The sequence below is a fragment of the Galeopterus variegatus genome, unplaced genomic scaffold (assembly GCF_000696425.1).
Source record: "Galeopterus variegatus unplaced genomic scaffold, G_variegatus-3.0.2 Scaffold503, whole genome shotgun sequence".
NCBI classification, from domain to species: Eukaryota; Metazoa; Chordata; class Mammalia; order Dermoptera; family Cynocephalidae; genus Galeopterus; species Galeopterus variegatus.
The window spans coordinates 24905-39508 of NW_007726614.1; positions in this window are offsets into that span (position 1 = coordinate 24905).

Sequence of the window (14604 nt, forward strand, 5' to 3'; positions counted from 1 at the left end):
CCCATGCGCGTTGCCTGTAGTCTTTGGCTGAGAGTGTCATGGAGACATCTGAGGTGAAACCGAGTCCCCCCAGGCAGGCAGTTGATTCTGTTTGCCACCTGTCCGGAGTACCCTGCCAGTCCACACCTGGTCCTCTCTGCGGTGTGGATTGCTGCCCCGATTTCTTGTTGACCCCAAGCACCTGAGGACTCACAGACTGAGGTCAGCCTTTAGTGTAGGGAGATGTTTGTTCCTCTGTCAGGTCTTTGATTCTTTGTTCCTTGATTTATCTTGCAGGGGATGGAAGTATATCTTTGTCCCTTTAGGTTTCCTTGCTTTACTTGGTTGAATTTAGTAATTTCCTTTTTCCTGTGTTCATCCTATTTAAATTGGCTCTTGTTAGAGAAAAAAATTACTCAGTGACACTTCTTAAAGCATGGTAAGGAAGACTTTATTTAGGCCCATCACAGTAGGTGTAAGGACCACTGCAGTGGGGTCTTGCAGTGGGAGAGAGAGAGAGGGCCCAGCTCTAAATACAGTGTGGGCCAATGGGAATTTATAGCTGAGGAGTGGAATGGTGGTCAGTGGGCAGAAATATTACCAAGAGGAAATATTAGGGGTGAGAGAGATTCTGGCTAAACTGAGCTAGCAGGATTCTTGCTGCAGACAGGCCAGGGTGACCAGACATCACTGGAGAAAGGTGGAGGAAGAGGAAGCTGATAAAGATGTCCAGGGTGATCAAATATCGAGGGTGGGGGTCTTGCTGAACTGACTTTAGCAGGGTTCTCTGCTGAAAACTGCGTTGTACAAGGAAGTGCACACATGGGCCTAGCAGAAGATTCAGGAACCTGATGAAAGTTCAGCCGAGCAAAGAATCTTTGTCAGTCCCCTCTCTTGAATATCTTTTTTCCCTTTGAACAGTTTAAGTCCATTTTCTTGTTTGGTCACCTTTCATTAAGAACCAGCTGAATTCTCTGTTAGGACCTGGTAGTGCAGGACATCTCCTGCGTGGTATGAGCCCTCAGGCCTTTAATGAAAGGAGCTTTGTTTCTATAAAATAAAAGAAAAACAAAGACTAATAGTTGGACAAAATTATAAACTTAGTTTTTGAGTTCAGAGGACAGCCAGTCAAGAAGGTTTCTAGTGGCATGAGAACAGGCAGTCTGTTCAGATTTTCCTGGTTTGCATTTTGGATGTCATGAAGGTTGTCCATACGTGAGCTGTTGTGAGTTCCTTGAAGTTTATATCAAGTTGTCCAGCTCCAGCTTGCATGGCTTCAGGAAAAGAGCAGTTTTAATTTCAGTGATTCCAAGCCTGAAGGGTGGGAGAAAACTGGAAGTAATTAGTTCATAGAGTCGTAGCCATATATTGGAGGAAACTAGAAAAATTCAGAATCCAGCCCAGATTGCAGGTAGATAATAAAACCTCAAAGAAAATGAACAGGACTAGAATAAGATTTGTTTGCAAAATAAGTTTAGTCTCATGAAATTTGGTCTGATTATTTATATAAGTGCAGTAAGAATAGTGATGGGCTCATTGTAAGTCTGCTTTACTGGAGCTTTTTTGATAAGGAATCTCAGACTTGTAAAAGCCTCTCGAAGAAGCCAAACCAAGGACTTAACATCAGGTCGGGTCTGTAACACTTACAGATTTGTGTGAATTCTTCTCTTCTCAAGGCCCGCAAAATATCCTGAGATTCTTGGGACTGCCAGGAAGTGACATTTCTTGCTTAATTGTAAGGCTGGGAACCCTCTGGCCAGTTTTTTAAAGAGGAACTTTATTGGGTAAAGTCACCCTTTGCTCATGAAAGCTAACTGGTTATATCTGAAAATATGACATTTCCAATTGTGTTCCAAGGAGAATACAAGTTATTGAACTTATGCAAATAACTTTATTGCCATAAAAATAAAAATACAAATAATTGTTTCTCAGTTCTGCAGGGATCAGGTAGGGAGAAAACGTATTTCATCTTTGTTCACAAAAATACTTTACCAAACTGCTGTAAGTTATAGATAGCTTAAGCGGAGAAAGTTTCCTTAAATCTGGAAAAGAAAATATTTAAGGAACCAGCAATGTTTCAAACAAAAAGTCATTAAAAAGTATCCTCATCACTTAATTTAGTCCCATGTAATTCTTGTTTTGCTCAGTGTTGGGTTAGCAGGATCATGAACCCATCAATTTCTTCATTAGAGTTCTGGAAATTCTTACCCAGTCTAATGGTAGGATCTTAAGTTGTCACCAACCTGTATTGCAGAGTACTTATTACAGTATTTTTCATGAATCTTCCTGAAGCAGCAGCAATTTTCAATTGTAGCTGATTGCAAACATGTTAAGAGAAGAATTAAAGTAAAACAAAACTGTCCATGGATGACAGTCTTAAGATGGCTATGGTTAAAAGTCTGATGAGAGTTTATTATCATAATGGCACAGTTGGCAAGGAAGTTTGACTATTTGTGTGGTATGCAACATTTTAATATAGTAACCATAATTATGACTGATAACATTAGGTTTCTAGGAATCTTGTACAATTTTTGGAACACTCATATCAATAACATACTCATTAATATAACTTAAAAAAGCCTTAGCATCATTTATTTGACAATGCTTCCAATATAGATTAACATATTAAATAAGCCTAATTAGTATATCTCTCTTTTACAAGGTGAGAGACATCCTTTGAGCTTTCCAGGGGCCCAACTGGAAAATTCCAAAGTTAATTTGAGATCGAAAAGACTTAATTTAGAATTCAATTTGGGCAGGTTTGTCAAAAATGTAAAGAAAGTTTAAAACACTTGATTTAAATGTGATCTTGGTTATCCATTTAATCAAAATGGCAGTAAAATGTTTTAAAGCAAATACAGAAGATTACATTGTTGTAAACAAAAACTTTGCTCTTTTAATGTTTAGAAGACTTGTCTGTTATTAGGTCTTTGGTTACATAAAAACCTAATAAAAGACAACATGAAGCACAAGAAGTTATGATAAAACACAAAATCTGTTTCCTAGGCCAGTTACTTTAAAAGATAAGGAAAACCTTTAACATTTTCAGACCAAGTACTCCAAGAAAACTTATTTTAAAAATTTTAGTCCTGTGACAGTCAAGCAGAGTAATACAGATTCACTGGTTTATCTCCACTGTGTAAGAGGGTACTTCAAAAAGTTCATGGAAGTGTTCATATTATTTTTTAATTCTGGTTTTCCACAAAGTTTATGAGGTACCCTTGTGTGTGTGTGTGTGTGTGTGTGTGTGTATTTTAAAGGACAAAAATGTTTATTTTCATTTATTTATTTATTTATTTATGTATTTATGTATTTATGTATGTATGTATGTATGTATGTATGTATGTATGTATGTTTTTTGGTGGCCGGCCGGTATGGTATTATCAGTACAGGGCAGGGAGGCAGGCAGGAAACTGCTCCCTGTGGCCACCCAGGGATCCGGCCTCCTTCCTTCTGTCATGTTCCCCTGCCATTCCATAGGTCATGGTCCCCATCTGCTGGGTTGTAGTCATTCCTGTGTTTGGCTCAGAGGGGATAGTTCTACTTTATACTTTTTGTCCAAATTGTGTTCTTATGAAAAAGGGACAAGTTGTGGTTATCTACTCAATACTGGTTAAAGCTTTTTCCAAAATTTGTAGAAAAGGCTTTTTAAAAAAAGACTTTTCGTTTTCCCAGTTTCCCAATAGTTTCTTCCTGTTTTTCCCCACTGTCTTCAGCCTCAGGTGCTTGCTTTTAGGGTTTGCCACTGAGTCCATTGAGAGCCCCCAATGGTGGGTAGGGGCCTAAAGTTCGAGCAACCAAGAGGCTGGAGTGGGAGTGAAAGAGTCTCGCAGATGGACAGAGTTGTCAGAGCATATAGTCAGCAGGGGTTTGAGAACAGTGGTTTCAGGTGACAGAAGTTCTGGTGGGAGAAGCAAGATCCAGTAGAGAGAACAGAGAAAATAGAGGGAGAGGCTTCACAGCGAGCCAGGAAAAGGACTTCTAGCCCAGGGGGTCAGGGAGTAATCACCACTCCAGAACAGAAAGCCAGGAAGAAGAGACTTCCAGCCAGATAATCAGGGAATAATTCCCATTCCGAATAAGGAGCCAGGAAGATGACCTTCCAGCCCAGGAGGTACCTTCCCAAGGAAGCCTGGGACCTTAACCCAGCTTCAGAGAGTATACTCTTTCCTTAAGAGTCAAAATATGTCCTTACCATCTTCTGTGGATATCTATCTGGAGCAGTAGCTCAGGAGTCTGACTCACCAATAGATCCCCCATCGGTCAGTCAGTAGTTGAAGACAAAGACTTCAGAGGCGCTCACTTAGGGTCCATGGGTCCAAGTCAAGGCACCATAACTGTTAAAGTTGTTCAATGGTACTTGTTAAAGCATGGTAAGGAAGACCTTATTCAGGACCATTGCAATAGGTATACGGACCACTGCAATGGGGTCTTGCAGCAGGGGACAGAGATTGGGGTCAACTCTGAATACAGCGTGGACCAGTAGGAATTTATAGCCAAGGAGCAGGGTGGGGGTCGGTGGGTGGGAAATTACTTAGAGGAGACATCAGAGGTAGGGGAGATTGTGGGTAAATTGAGCTAACAGGATTCTTGCTGCAGATAGTCCAGGGTGACCAGATATCACCTGGGAGACACTGGAGGATGAGGGACCTGATCAGATGTTGAGAAGGGTGATCAAATATTGAGGGTGGGGGTCTTGCTGAACTGACTTAGCAGGGTTCTCTGCTAAAACTGCATTTTACAAGGAAGTGCACAGATAGGCCTAGGAGAAGATTTAGGAGCCTGACAAAACTTTGGCCAAGCAAAGAATCTTTGTCACTTTGCTTGCTTTGGTTCTCAGTCTGTCACCTTAGCACAGTAGCTTCCTCATGTCCTCTCATTCTGCTCTTTAACCCCTGCTTTACTGGTATGTCCTTGCTAAGTTTCTCTGTAGGACAAGGCACTGTAGTGTTTTTCCTCTGATCCTTAAGCGGTTTTCCATACTAGGTTCGCTGTTTTTATTGTGTGCTGGGTTCCCTTCCTTTTTTTCAGCTATGGCATGTCTCTGTGGTTGCCTGCTCTGTCTTTATGCTGACGTGCATGCATGTGTTCTCACTGAAGCCCCTTGCACCTTCCTTACCTGAGAACTTCCTCCGTCCTCCCAGGCTGTAGGCTTGAAAGAGTCTTTGGCTGACCATGGGGGGCTACTGGCACCACATGGGAGAGAGCAAAGCTTAGAGTGTGTCAGGGCCACCTCGTTGGGGCCTGGGCTCTTTTCCCTGAATATTTTGGTGTTCTGAGGATTCAGCTTTCTATCCTGTTTTTCATGGCACCAGCTTTCCTCAAGTGGCTTGTGGTCTGTCATCTGCTCTGTAGTCGCCTGCTGGGACAAGGACATGCAACTCTGGGGTCTCAGACTTAGGCTTCCACTGTTTCCTGGGCTGTGCTGGCCTCGTGGGCCTCATCCCCTTGTCCTTCAGCTACAGTGCTGTCCCCTCGTTTTTGCATGTCTGGCTGCTGCTTGTCCTTTCCGGTTCAGCTTCAGTTTCATCTCTTTGGGAGGCCACCCTAACCACTCAACCTACAATAGCCATGCACATGGCTGGGGGCCGCTGTCTTGAATTCTGCGCAGCCCCTTTTCAGTTGACTGGTCTTATCTCCTCTCTCCATGGAGCAGCCGCCTCCCAGTGTAAGCTGAGCGAGAGAAGTACCTTACTCCATCCTGTCTTGCGTACCACTCTACTCCCAGCATCAGAACAGTGCCTGCTGCTCAGCAGGTTCACAGGCAGCAGCTGGGGAGTGAGGTGCCTGTCTGCTCTCTGCTTCTGGACTGACCTGCACTTTGGATCCATGAAGTTCTTATCTCTCTCTTTCTCTCTCTCTTTCTGTAATTTTTGATAATTTTATGGCTTGTTGTGTTGTCCTTTTTCTTGTAATTTTTTCCTTTCATCTTGGTGGGGCCTCAGTAGGTCCAGTGTGCCAGGGAGAGCAGATACTGCAGAGGTGCTGCTCTTACCCTGCCCGGGTTCTCATGCCAGATGGGTGGCTTAGGCAGGATACTTAACCTCTGAAGCCTGTGTAAAACGGGATGCCGGTAGTGGTGATCAGGATCATACTCCGCGAAGTGTGTCATACAGTGAGAGCCTGGACAGAGCAAGCAGATGGTAAATGTCAGCTGATAAGAACATCGGTATGTCGTCATTAATGAGTTTTAACAGTTTTTTCTACTAAGCCTGAATGCAGCCTCAGAGTCCTGCTCAACACAGCTCTCTGGCAACGTGCCTTGATGAGAGCCAGTGTGGTGGAGAATGGCTGGAGGCTGTACCTTGTGTGGCTGGCGTGCTCGGGAGAACGCCGCCTTCTTCACACAGCTCCCTTCCAGTGTTCAGTCTTCTGAATCCGCAGAGGTTTCTTGGGCTTGTGGGATAGCTTCATCTGTCTTTGAGGGGGATGTGCTTCAGTCTGGGGTAGCTTCCTAAACCAGTGACCTGAGGTGGCACTAGAACCACAACTGCAGAGCTGAAGGGGCCTTTTAGCTTGGCTGGGCTAGGATCTGAGCACAGTCACCAACAGGGACAGGGTGCTTTGTGGCAGGACCAATGGGATGCCAGGCAGTGGAGCTAGAAGGAAGAGCCCATGCTGGTTTGGCTTTAAAGTAACAGCTGTAGTAGACAGGTTCTTGAAGACGTAGAAAAAGCAGTTTGACCTTTGGAGTAAGGGTACTATGATTTATTATAAAAGCAATAATGTACTTATTGAATAAAATATGGAAAATACATAAAGGAAATTACCCATAATTTTGCCGTTGTTAACATTTGGACATGTTTCTTTCCATTATTTTTAATGCTGCTTCAAATATGTAGTAAATGTGTCATTTTGCATTTGTTTAAATCTAATTCTAGACAAGCATTTTCTCTTGTCATTGAAAAGTTCTTTTGATGATTTAAAAAACATTATACAGATGTACCTTATTTTCTAAATAATTGGGGAGCTGTATTTACAGCTTTCTGCTCCTTATAAAAGGAGCGCAGTGACTGCTTATTTCTGTCGAGTCACTTCCTGAGCCAGCTTCCCATCTTGGTGCTGAGAGCTCAAGTTGGAGAGCTACTCAGCTCTGGACTTGAGTCCTGGGCCTGTGGTCTTGGGCCAGTTAACCATCTGTCTAATGAATACTTAGTTTTCTCATATGAAATGGACATAACAGCATTTCCTTCAAAGACTTTTTGGAGGAGCTAATGAAAATGCTGGTAATATGGATATTATCTGGTATCTCAGAAAACTGATGTTTTCAGACTCTTGGCTCTTATTACATATTGTCCCAAAAGACAGTCCTACTGTATCTTCCGTCCAGTGGAAGCACATCAGGAAGGATAACAGAAAATGTAGTTGCTTTTATTTAAAAAGTGGTCCAGCTATTTGAGCCTAGCAGGCTGGGGGACCTTGGCTTCCAGACGAGCTGCACAATGCTGTGCAGTTTCACAGCGGCCGTGGTTCCCTGGAGCACCCTAGAAGTGGCCTGCAGGAGTGAGTAGCTGTGCTGTGGGCACCCTGAAAGCCTGGGTGGCAGGTGGCCCTGAGCCAGTAGACATGGTTCAGTGAAGTGCCTTCTTGGCCTCTCCTCAAGCCCCAATAGCTGTCCTAGCTTCGAGCTCTTCTAGAGTGTCTTGTTAGGAGACTGAGTCCCTTGGCATTTTTTTGCCCTGAGATGGTTGAAGACTTGCTAAGCATGTGGGGTGCCTCCCCCTGGGTTTGCTCTAGCGGGTGCCTGTGGCCTTGGGTGGTTGTTGGGCTTGTAATGCAAAGTGGCATAGTAATGGTTCCGAGAAGTTCTAATCCACTGCTGGATGTCTGTACACTCAGCTCATGAAGTTATGGGGTTGGCTTCATCTTGGTCTGATGCATCAACCAGAGTTCTCTCTACAGACCCCATGTCAGCAGGTACCTTCTTCTTCTCTAGCAGTGGGTTTAGAGGAAATGCAGTCTTCTGTGTTAAATTAAATACTTTTGGTGTCCTTAATTGTTAAAAGCTGCTGTTACCTAAGCTCTTGCTTTCTGTCTGTGAGGAAGAGAAGATTGTTGTGGTCCTGTCTCCTCTGAGGGCCCCCAGGGCCTTTGCATGGGTGGCATTTGCAGTATGCTTGGGTTTGCTCTGCCAGGCTGGAGGAGTGTTGTGTCACCCCAGCAGGCACAAAGGCACCTTTGCTCAGCTTCAGGTTAAGTTCTGAAAGGCCCTTGGACGTCACTTGCTCTATGGTCATATGTGACAGATCCCAGGAGGCATCTGGGAGGGAAGGGGAGAGAAGGCTTGCTTTTGCTGGGAAATGAATTTGCATGGATCAGAGTCTCACATTGATTCCAAAGCTGCAGAGTCCCTCCGTCCTGGCTATTTTGTGAACGCCAGTTGGTCTGAACCTTTTTAGCCCAAATTGGCCTTGGCTGCCCCATGGAACACACAGTACTCTCCTGGCCCCCCAGCTCTTGTTCCTCCTCTTGGAGGTTGCGTCCTCCTCATGGTGTCTGTGGCTTAGCTATTGGGCCTTCCTCTGCAGCAGGTCCTCCTGTGCCTTTCCTGCCCTTCCATTCACATTTCAAACCCATTGAAGCACCTGCAGCTTCATTCACAGACCCTGCATAGAAAGAGGGGTGCTTAGGTAGGTCCCTGCCCAGAGTGGGAGGAGCTGAGGCAGGCTCTGCAGACAGGGGCAGCCCTGGAAACAGTGGTTCTCATTCACTGTTTCAGATTATTTTCTTGCACTTCTTTTGTGCCTAGGTTTTTAAAAAATTCACCTTTGAAGGCCTGATTCAGGATTTTCTAATTTGTGCAGGTATTGCTTGTAATGTAATTAAAAATAAATAAAAATGATTTATAATTAGCTTATTAACTGCATTAGTAAATGGATGCTTTGGAGAGGATCGTCCACCCCTCAAAATAGTGGAAGCAAGTCGGTTGTTCCCTCGTGGGTGCTTGTGTCATCGTTTGGTGTCAACGTTTACATAGCAGCCCTTTCTTTCTAGCTATGGAGGGGGCGGACGCTGATCCAGACCGTGCCCAGATCATTTGCTTCACCGTAATCACATTAAAGCACATTATAAAATCTGTAAAATAGCAGTAGTTAATGCCAAATATTTTCACTAAGCCATTGTTGTTTGGTAAAAGTGCAGACAGTGAACATTGTGGAGGTGAGGTGAGGAAGCTCCGATTTCTGAGAAACACTGTTCTTAAGGCTTTTGAAGGAAAAGTTGGGAAAAGAGGGAGAGAATAAATTAACAGCTGATGACTTTCCAGTATTTTCTATTGCATTTTACATTGTAATGGAAAAGACGAACTGAAGTCACGTGCAGTTTATAAAATCACTTTTTCTCTAGCATTTTTTTTTTTTTTTTTGTCTTTTTCCGTGTCCGGCAACGGATCGCAACCCTTAGTGTTGCCCCCGTACCGGACCGGGACCGGCAATGGGATCGCAGCCCTCGGTGCTGCTCCCGCGCCTCGCTCAGCCAGCAAGCGGGAACCGGTCTGTATGCGGGATCCGAACCCTCGGCGGGAACGCCACCACGCTTCCCAAGCGGCGCACTATAGCAGTGCGCCACCGGGCCGGCCCTTTTTCTCTAGCATTTTGAATTGGCGAGGTTTGTGAAGAGTCCATTCAAGGTGAACCAGGCCACCTGATTAACAGTACGGACAGAACTGTGAGCCCCAGTGTTGAGTTCTGAAGTTGCAGTGAGTTGGGAAAATCTGAAGCTACAGCACTTCAGAGCGAAGCTATTATGTTCAGTGAGTTTAGATGCTGAAACTTCTCATAACCAGATTGGAGGAGGGCACGTTTATTCATTCTGGTGCTGCTTTTCCCCTAAGAAAACATTGATTGAACTCTGACCTTTGACTACTGCTTTGCTTAGAAGAAACCACTAGATTTAAAATCTAAGGGAATGGCCTGAACAAGCAAACCCACTGTGTGTTCTCCATTTGAAGACTGGCATTATTAACTGTTTGGCATGTTTCTTTCTACAGCTATTTTATTTTAAATAAGTTGTTCTTGCTTCAGGGCTGTGGCCTCTGCCCTTGTTTCTTTGTGTCCCTTACCTACTGCAGCCCAGCTGCCTGCCTCTCCTTGGGTTGTGTACAAAGCAGTCACCTTTGAACAACTTAAAAACTGTATTCGATGGGGATGGGGGACAGAGCCTTGGGGGCCTGGGAGTGGGGAAGGAGCCAGCTTGGCCCAGGGCTGGATGCCAGATCTTTTTTGGGTGGGTGAGGCAGGCAGGAGAAACCAGGGAGTGGGGAGGGGGCTATTTCACTTTACTCCAGTGGTACTGCTTTGGAACCAGCCAGTCCTCCCTGGCTTTGATTCAAAATCAGACAAATTTGGGAACCACTTAATCCCATCAGCTCAGCTTCTAAAGCTGAAAATTACCCTCCTGAAGTGGGTCATCTGTTTTGATCAATAGCTTTATTGGCTATGAAATGATATAGTTTTCTTCTCTAACTGTATGGTCCTTCTTTTGCTCTTAAAAATAGCTCAGTGAGTTGTGTGTCATAAATATTTATAGCTAGCATATAAAAGATACTAAGGTAGTAAAATATTGCTGATCTTTATTTTTGGTACTACAAGCAGAAATTTGAGATATTTACTAAAAATTGAGAAGTCAGTCATTACGTTTTGAATGGGTTTGGACTCTTATGAGGTAGAGCTATGTTATCTTGTTTTTCAGTGAACTTTATTCCCTAATTTTTAGTAAAAAAGTACAGTAGAAAATAACGCTTCTGAATTCTGTTGTTTGGTAGTTTCATGATTAAAACTAAAATTTCTTAAAAACTTATGGCCTCACCATTTCCATCCTTCTTAAAATAACCAGAAAGTAATTCATTCAATTTGAGGGTTCCACCAGATCGAACTTCAAAGTTGCACCCAGTCTGTGGGGCCAGTAGCCATCACCAGAATCTTAAGACTTCACTTCTCAGAGACGAGCCATCAGAGGCCTTTCTGCATTAATAGATCCTGTAGCTTGCAACGCACCTTTTCTACATGGTAGCAAACCCAGATTGATGACGGAAGTTATGAGGCTGGAAGCCACCACCGCAGAGCGTTTGGAAGCTCTCCTCCTGGCATTGTGTCTTTCAGCCCCTCCACTGAGAATATGTGCCTTCAGAGGTCCCTCCCAGCCCCACATCTGGAGAGTGGCAGGCTAGTGTGTTGAGATTAGGTATGGCTACAAATCATAAAAGTCATGGTGGTCTAAACACATTGGAGTCTAGCCCAACTTTCCTCACCAGCCTTGCTCTGCACCCGGTCACCTTTCTTCGGGCCACCTAGGTATCACAGTTCCTGGAGCCCCAGCTACCAGGCCACTGCCTCAAGACCCAGGAAGGGGTAAGGTCAAAGGGCTGAGTGCAAACTCTCCCTCCCCCGTGAGGAAACTTCTGAGGAAGTCCTCTCGGGAGCTCCTGCCAGGCTGCAGTGGCCACCCAAGCCTGCAGGGAGGGTGTCAGTGCGGCTCTGTGCTGGCCGCTTGTCTTGCTTGGGAAGATGTGGGCGGTGGGCCCGGTGGGAAGCGGCATCCCACGCCACCTCTTGGGTCGTGGTCATTTCCCACTGGTTTTGAGATAGCACCTCTGTGAGCCGCTATGGAGGAGTTTTTTTCTGTGATGGTCATGGGATTACAATTTCCTTGATTTGGAAATGGAAGGCGGCTAGTGAGCTGAACTGAAATTGAGCTCTTTTACTAAAAGATATTGATGACTGAATTGTCTGTGGATAAGGAAACTTTATTGTGGTTTTTCTGCAGACATCTTCTCAGCCACGAGTTCCCGGAGATTTTGTGAGAAGAATAAAAGTATTTTCTCTTTTTTTTTGTTGAGTAGAAATGATTAAAACTTTTCATTGACATAATTCTGTGAAACACTTTTGGAGAATTGAGCGTGTGGGTATATTTAGTAATGAAGTCACAGGCTAGTAAAAGAGCCAACAGCATGTAACTGTAGTTAACAGCACTTAACTGTGAAAGTAGGTTGTAATAACCATGTACACCGTTTCCTAAGGCAATGAAACTGGTAATGTTAGTATTAAATAAAATAATCCCAAATATTTTATTTAGCATTGTTTACATTTTTAAAAGGATAGTTGGCCATTTAAATGGTTTCTGCTAACAAAACAAGTTATCCAGTGCAGGGGTAAAATATTTCAGAATCTTAATTTTTGATGTCATTTTATAGGGAATGTAGATCAGCACTGACAAGGCCATAGCAAAGTATTTTAGCAAAACTGATTCATTCCCTATAGTGACTGCTCACCATGAGCAAGCACCTTCCGGGTGCTGGAGATGGAGCAGCCAGCAGATGAGTCCTTTCTCCCTAAAGGTTGCCATCCCCTGGGCGAGAGAGACCCCAGTGGCCTGGTAGGGTGGACCTTCATGTGGGCTTTGTTGGGTTGCTCTTCTTTCATAGCTCTTCTCTGCGTGGTCAGTGGTCCCACCTTGCTGCCTGGCCTGCAGCCGCATGGCTCGTCAGGTCTGCCCACATATCATGATGGTGTGTCCATCTGCATTCCCGCCACCGTCAGCCATCCCACTCCTGGGTCCTTGGGTGGCCCTGGGAGTGGTGTGGTGCCTTGCTGGCCTCTGCTTGCCTCAAGGAAGACCATGGGGGCTGGGACAAGAGCCTTCATGTCCAGCTCCCACATCTGAGAGTCACCAGTGGGACAGTCTACCGCACTCTTCCTTCCTTTCTATTCTGGAAGGCAAAACAGAAATATCCTTGACTTGTGTTAGCTAATATTTGGTACAGCGGTTGCTATCTTTTAGGTCCAGTTTTTTTTTTTTTTTTTTTTACAGATTTCAGGTAGGTATAGTTATCAGGATATCTTATTGATAGGACACAACACTGATGAAATCAGCAGGTTTCTCTATTCCACTGGGCACCACTTGTCGCCCTAAGACCGTGGGCCTCGTTAGTCATAGGGGAGGAATGCAGGTGACCCCCTCTTATCTCTGAGCATGTGAACAGACATTTGATAAAACAGAGACCGTGTTGCCTCTGTAGTGAAGTGTCCAGTGCAGATGGCAACAGTGTTGCCTTTGTGCTTCTTACTTTCCTGGAGTGCAGGGGACCTTAGGGACAGTGGGGGAGACGCTGAAGGGTGAGTACAGGCAGTGGCCTGGAGACATGGAGGAGAGACTGTGTAACGTTGCTGCTTCATGTACACACAACTCATGTTTACATTACGTTCCACTCTGCACATGGAGACCTGCACTGACATTTTGACAAATTGGAAAGCCCTGTTTACGAGATGTTTTAGTGTGTTAAATTCGTGGGATATGGATAGAAGTTTAGCATGCCAACTTTGGTGTTCTCCCATGCTGTTGGACCAGTTAATTATTCTAAGTCTGTGTCTTCATTAGGATATCTCTAAGTTTCTGTACTCATGTCATTATCCTTGGAACAGGACTATGAGTGCAGGAGAGCTCTCTGTGGTGACAGTGACTGGTGAGGTGGACTCACTGAGACATCCTTGCTGACAGAGAAAGGGTTGCCTCAGGCTGTTCCCTAGTATGGAGAGCAACCTGCTAACCTGACATAGCTAGACCTGCTACCATTACTAAATGGTAGGAAATTTTAGGTAACACCTCAGATTTTAAAATGGCCTGCTGAGCTGATGGAAAAGGTAGTTAAATGCCTGGTATGTAGGTGGTTCTCAGTAGTTGTTGAAAAGGTAGAAGCTTTACTTCAAAAGTCTTACGGTTTGATAAATATTTTGGAAAAATTATTTTAATGTTGCACAATATTACCTTTTCGGATTTATTAAAAACTGGACTTGTGGCTATCTGAATTGGGAACATGCTTGGGGTGAGGTTTTCTTTTTTGTGTGTGTGTTTTTAATAAATTAAACATTATAAATGAAGTCAGGTCCCAGTGATGGCCTGATGTTGCAGGTGTATCATGAACAAAGATGTTCAGTGTTTATTTCCTATTCCTAGAGTCTTGTGTGTGCTTTTAGTGGCCTTGACTAGCCTTTAAACCTACTGTGGAGTGTTTGAAGTGGTTACTCCAGGTGGTTTTTGTGGGGGGGGCCAGGAGTGGGGAATGATGCTTCAGGTGAGAGACAGTTCAAGTTAAACGAGCTGAACTGTAGAATACTATGGCATTACTTACCTTTTTTACTTAACTCTGACAGGGTCTTTTAAGAAGTATTGCCTGCTGTTATGTGAACTATTTTGCTAGCTATTGAGCTGAGCACATTTTTTGTCTTTTACTATTTACTTTATTAATCAAATGTAGAAAGGAAGTAGGTGAGTTTGATTTAATTCCTAGGATTGGGTTATCCCCCCAGTCTTTAATTAATCCCTTGAAGTAAAAGAGGGTGGCCATGCTTTCTTCCGTGGTCCTGCTGAGCTCCACAGGCTGGTGTCCTGGTGCGGGACCTTCTTTCTCAGAGCCACGGGTGACTGAGGTGGAGGTGCGAGGGTCTCTCAGGTCTCCTCCTCTCTCCCCAAAACACTGTGTTAGAGCTTTGCCAGAGAGGGCCACTCACTCTGCCCTGCATGCGTGTGTTGTTGCCCTCCTAGCTGGAGTCTGAGGAGAGCATGCCCAGTGTTTCTCACATGGAGCGTTTCTGCCCCCAGGAGTTTGTGTGCAGTAGTGAGACGTGGTGT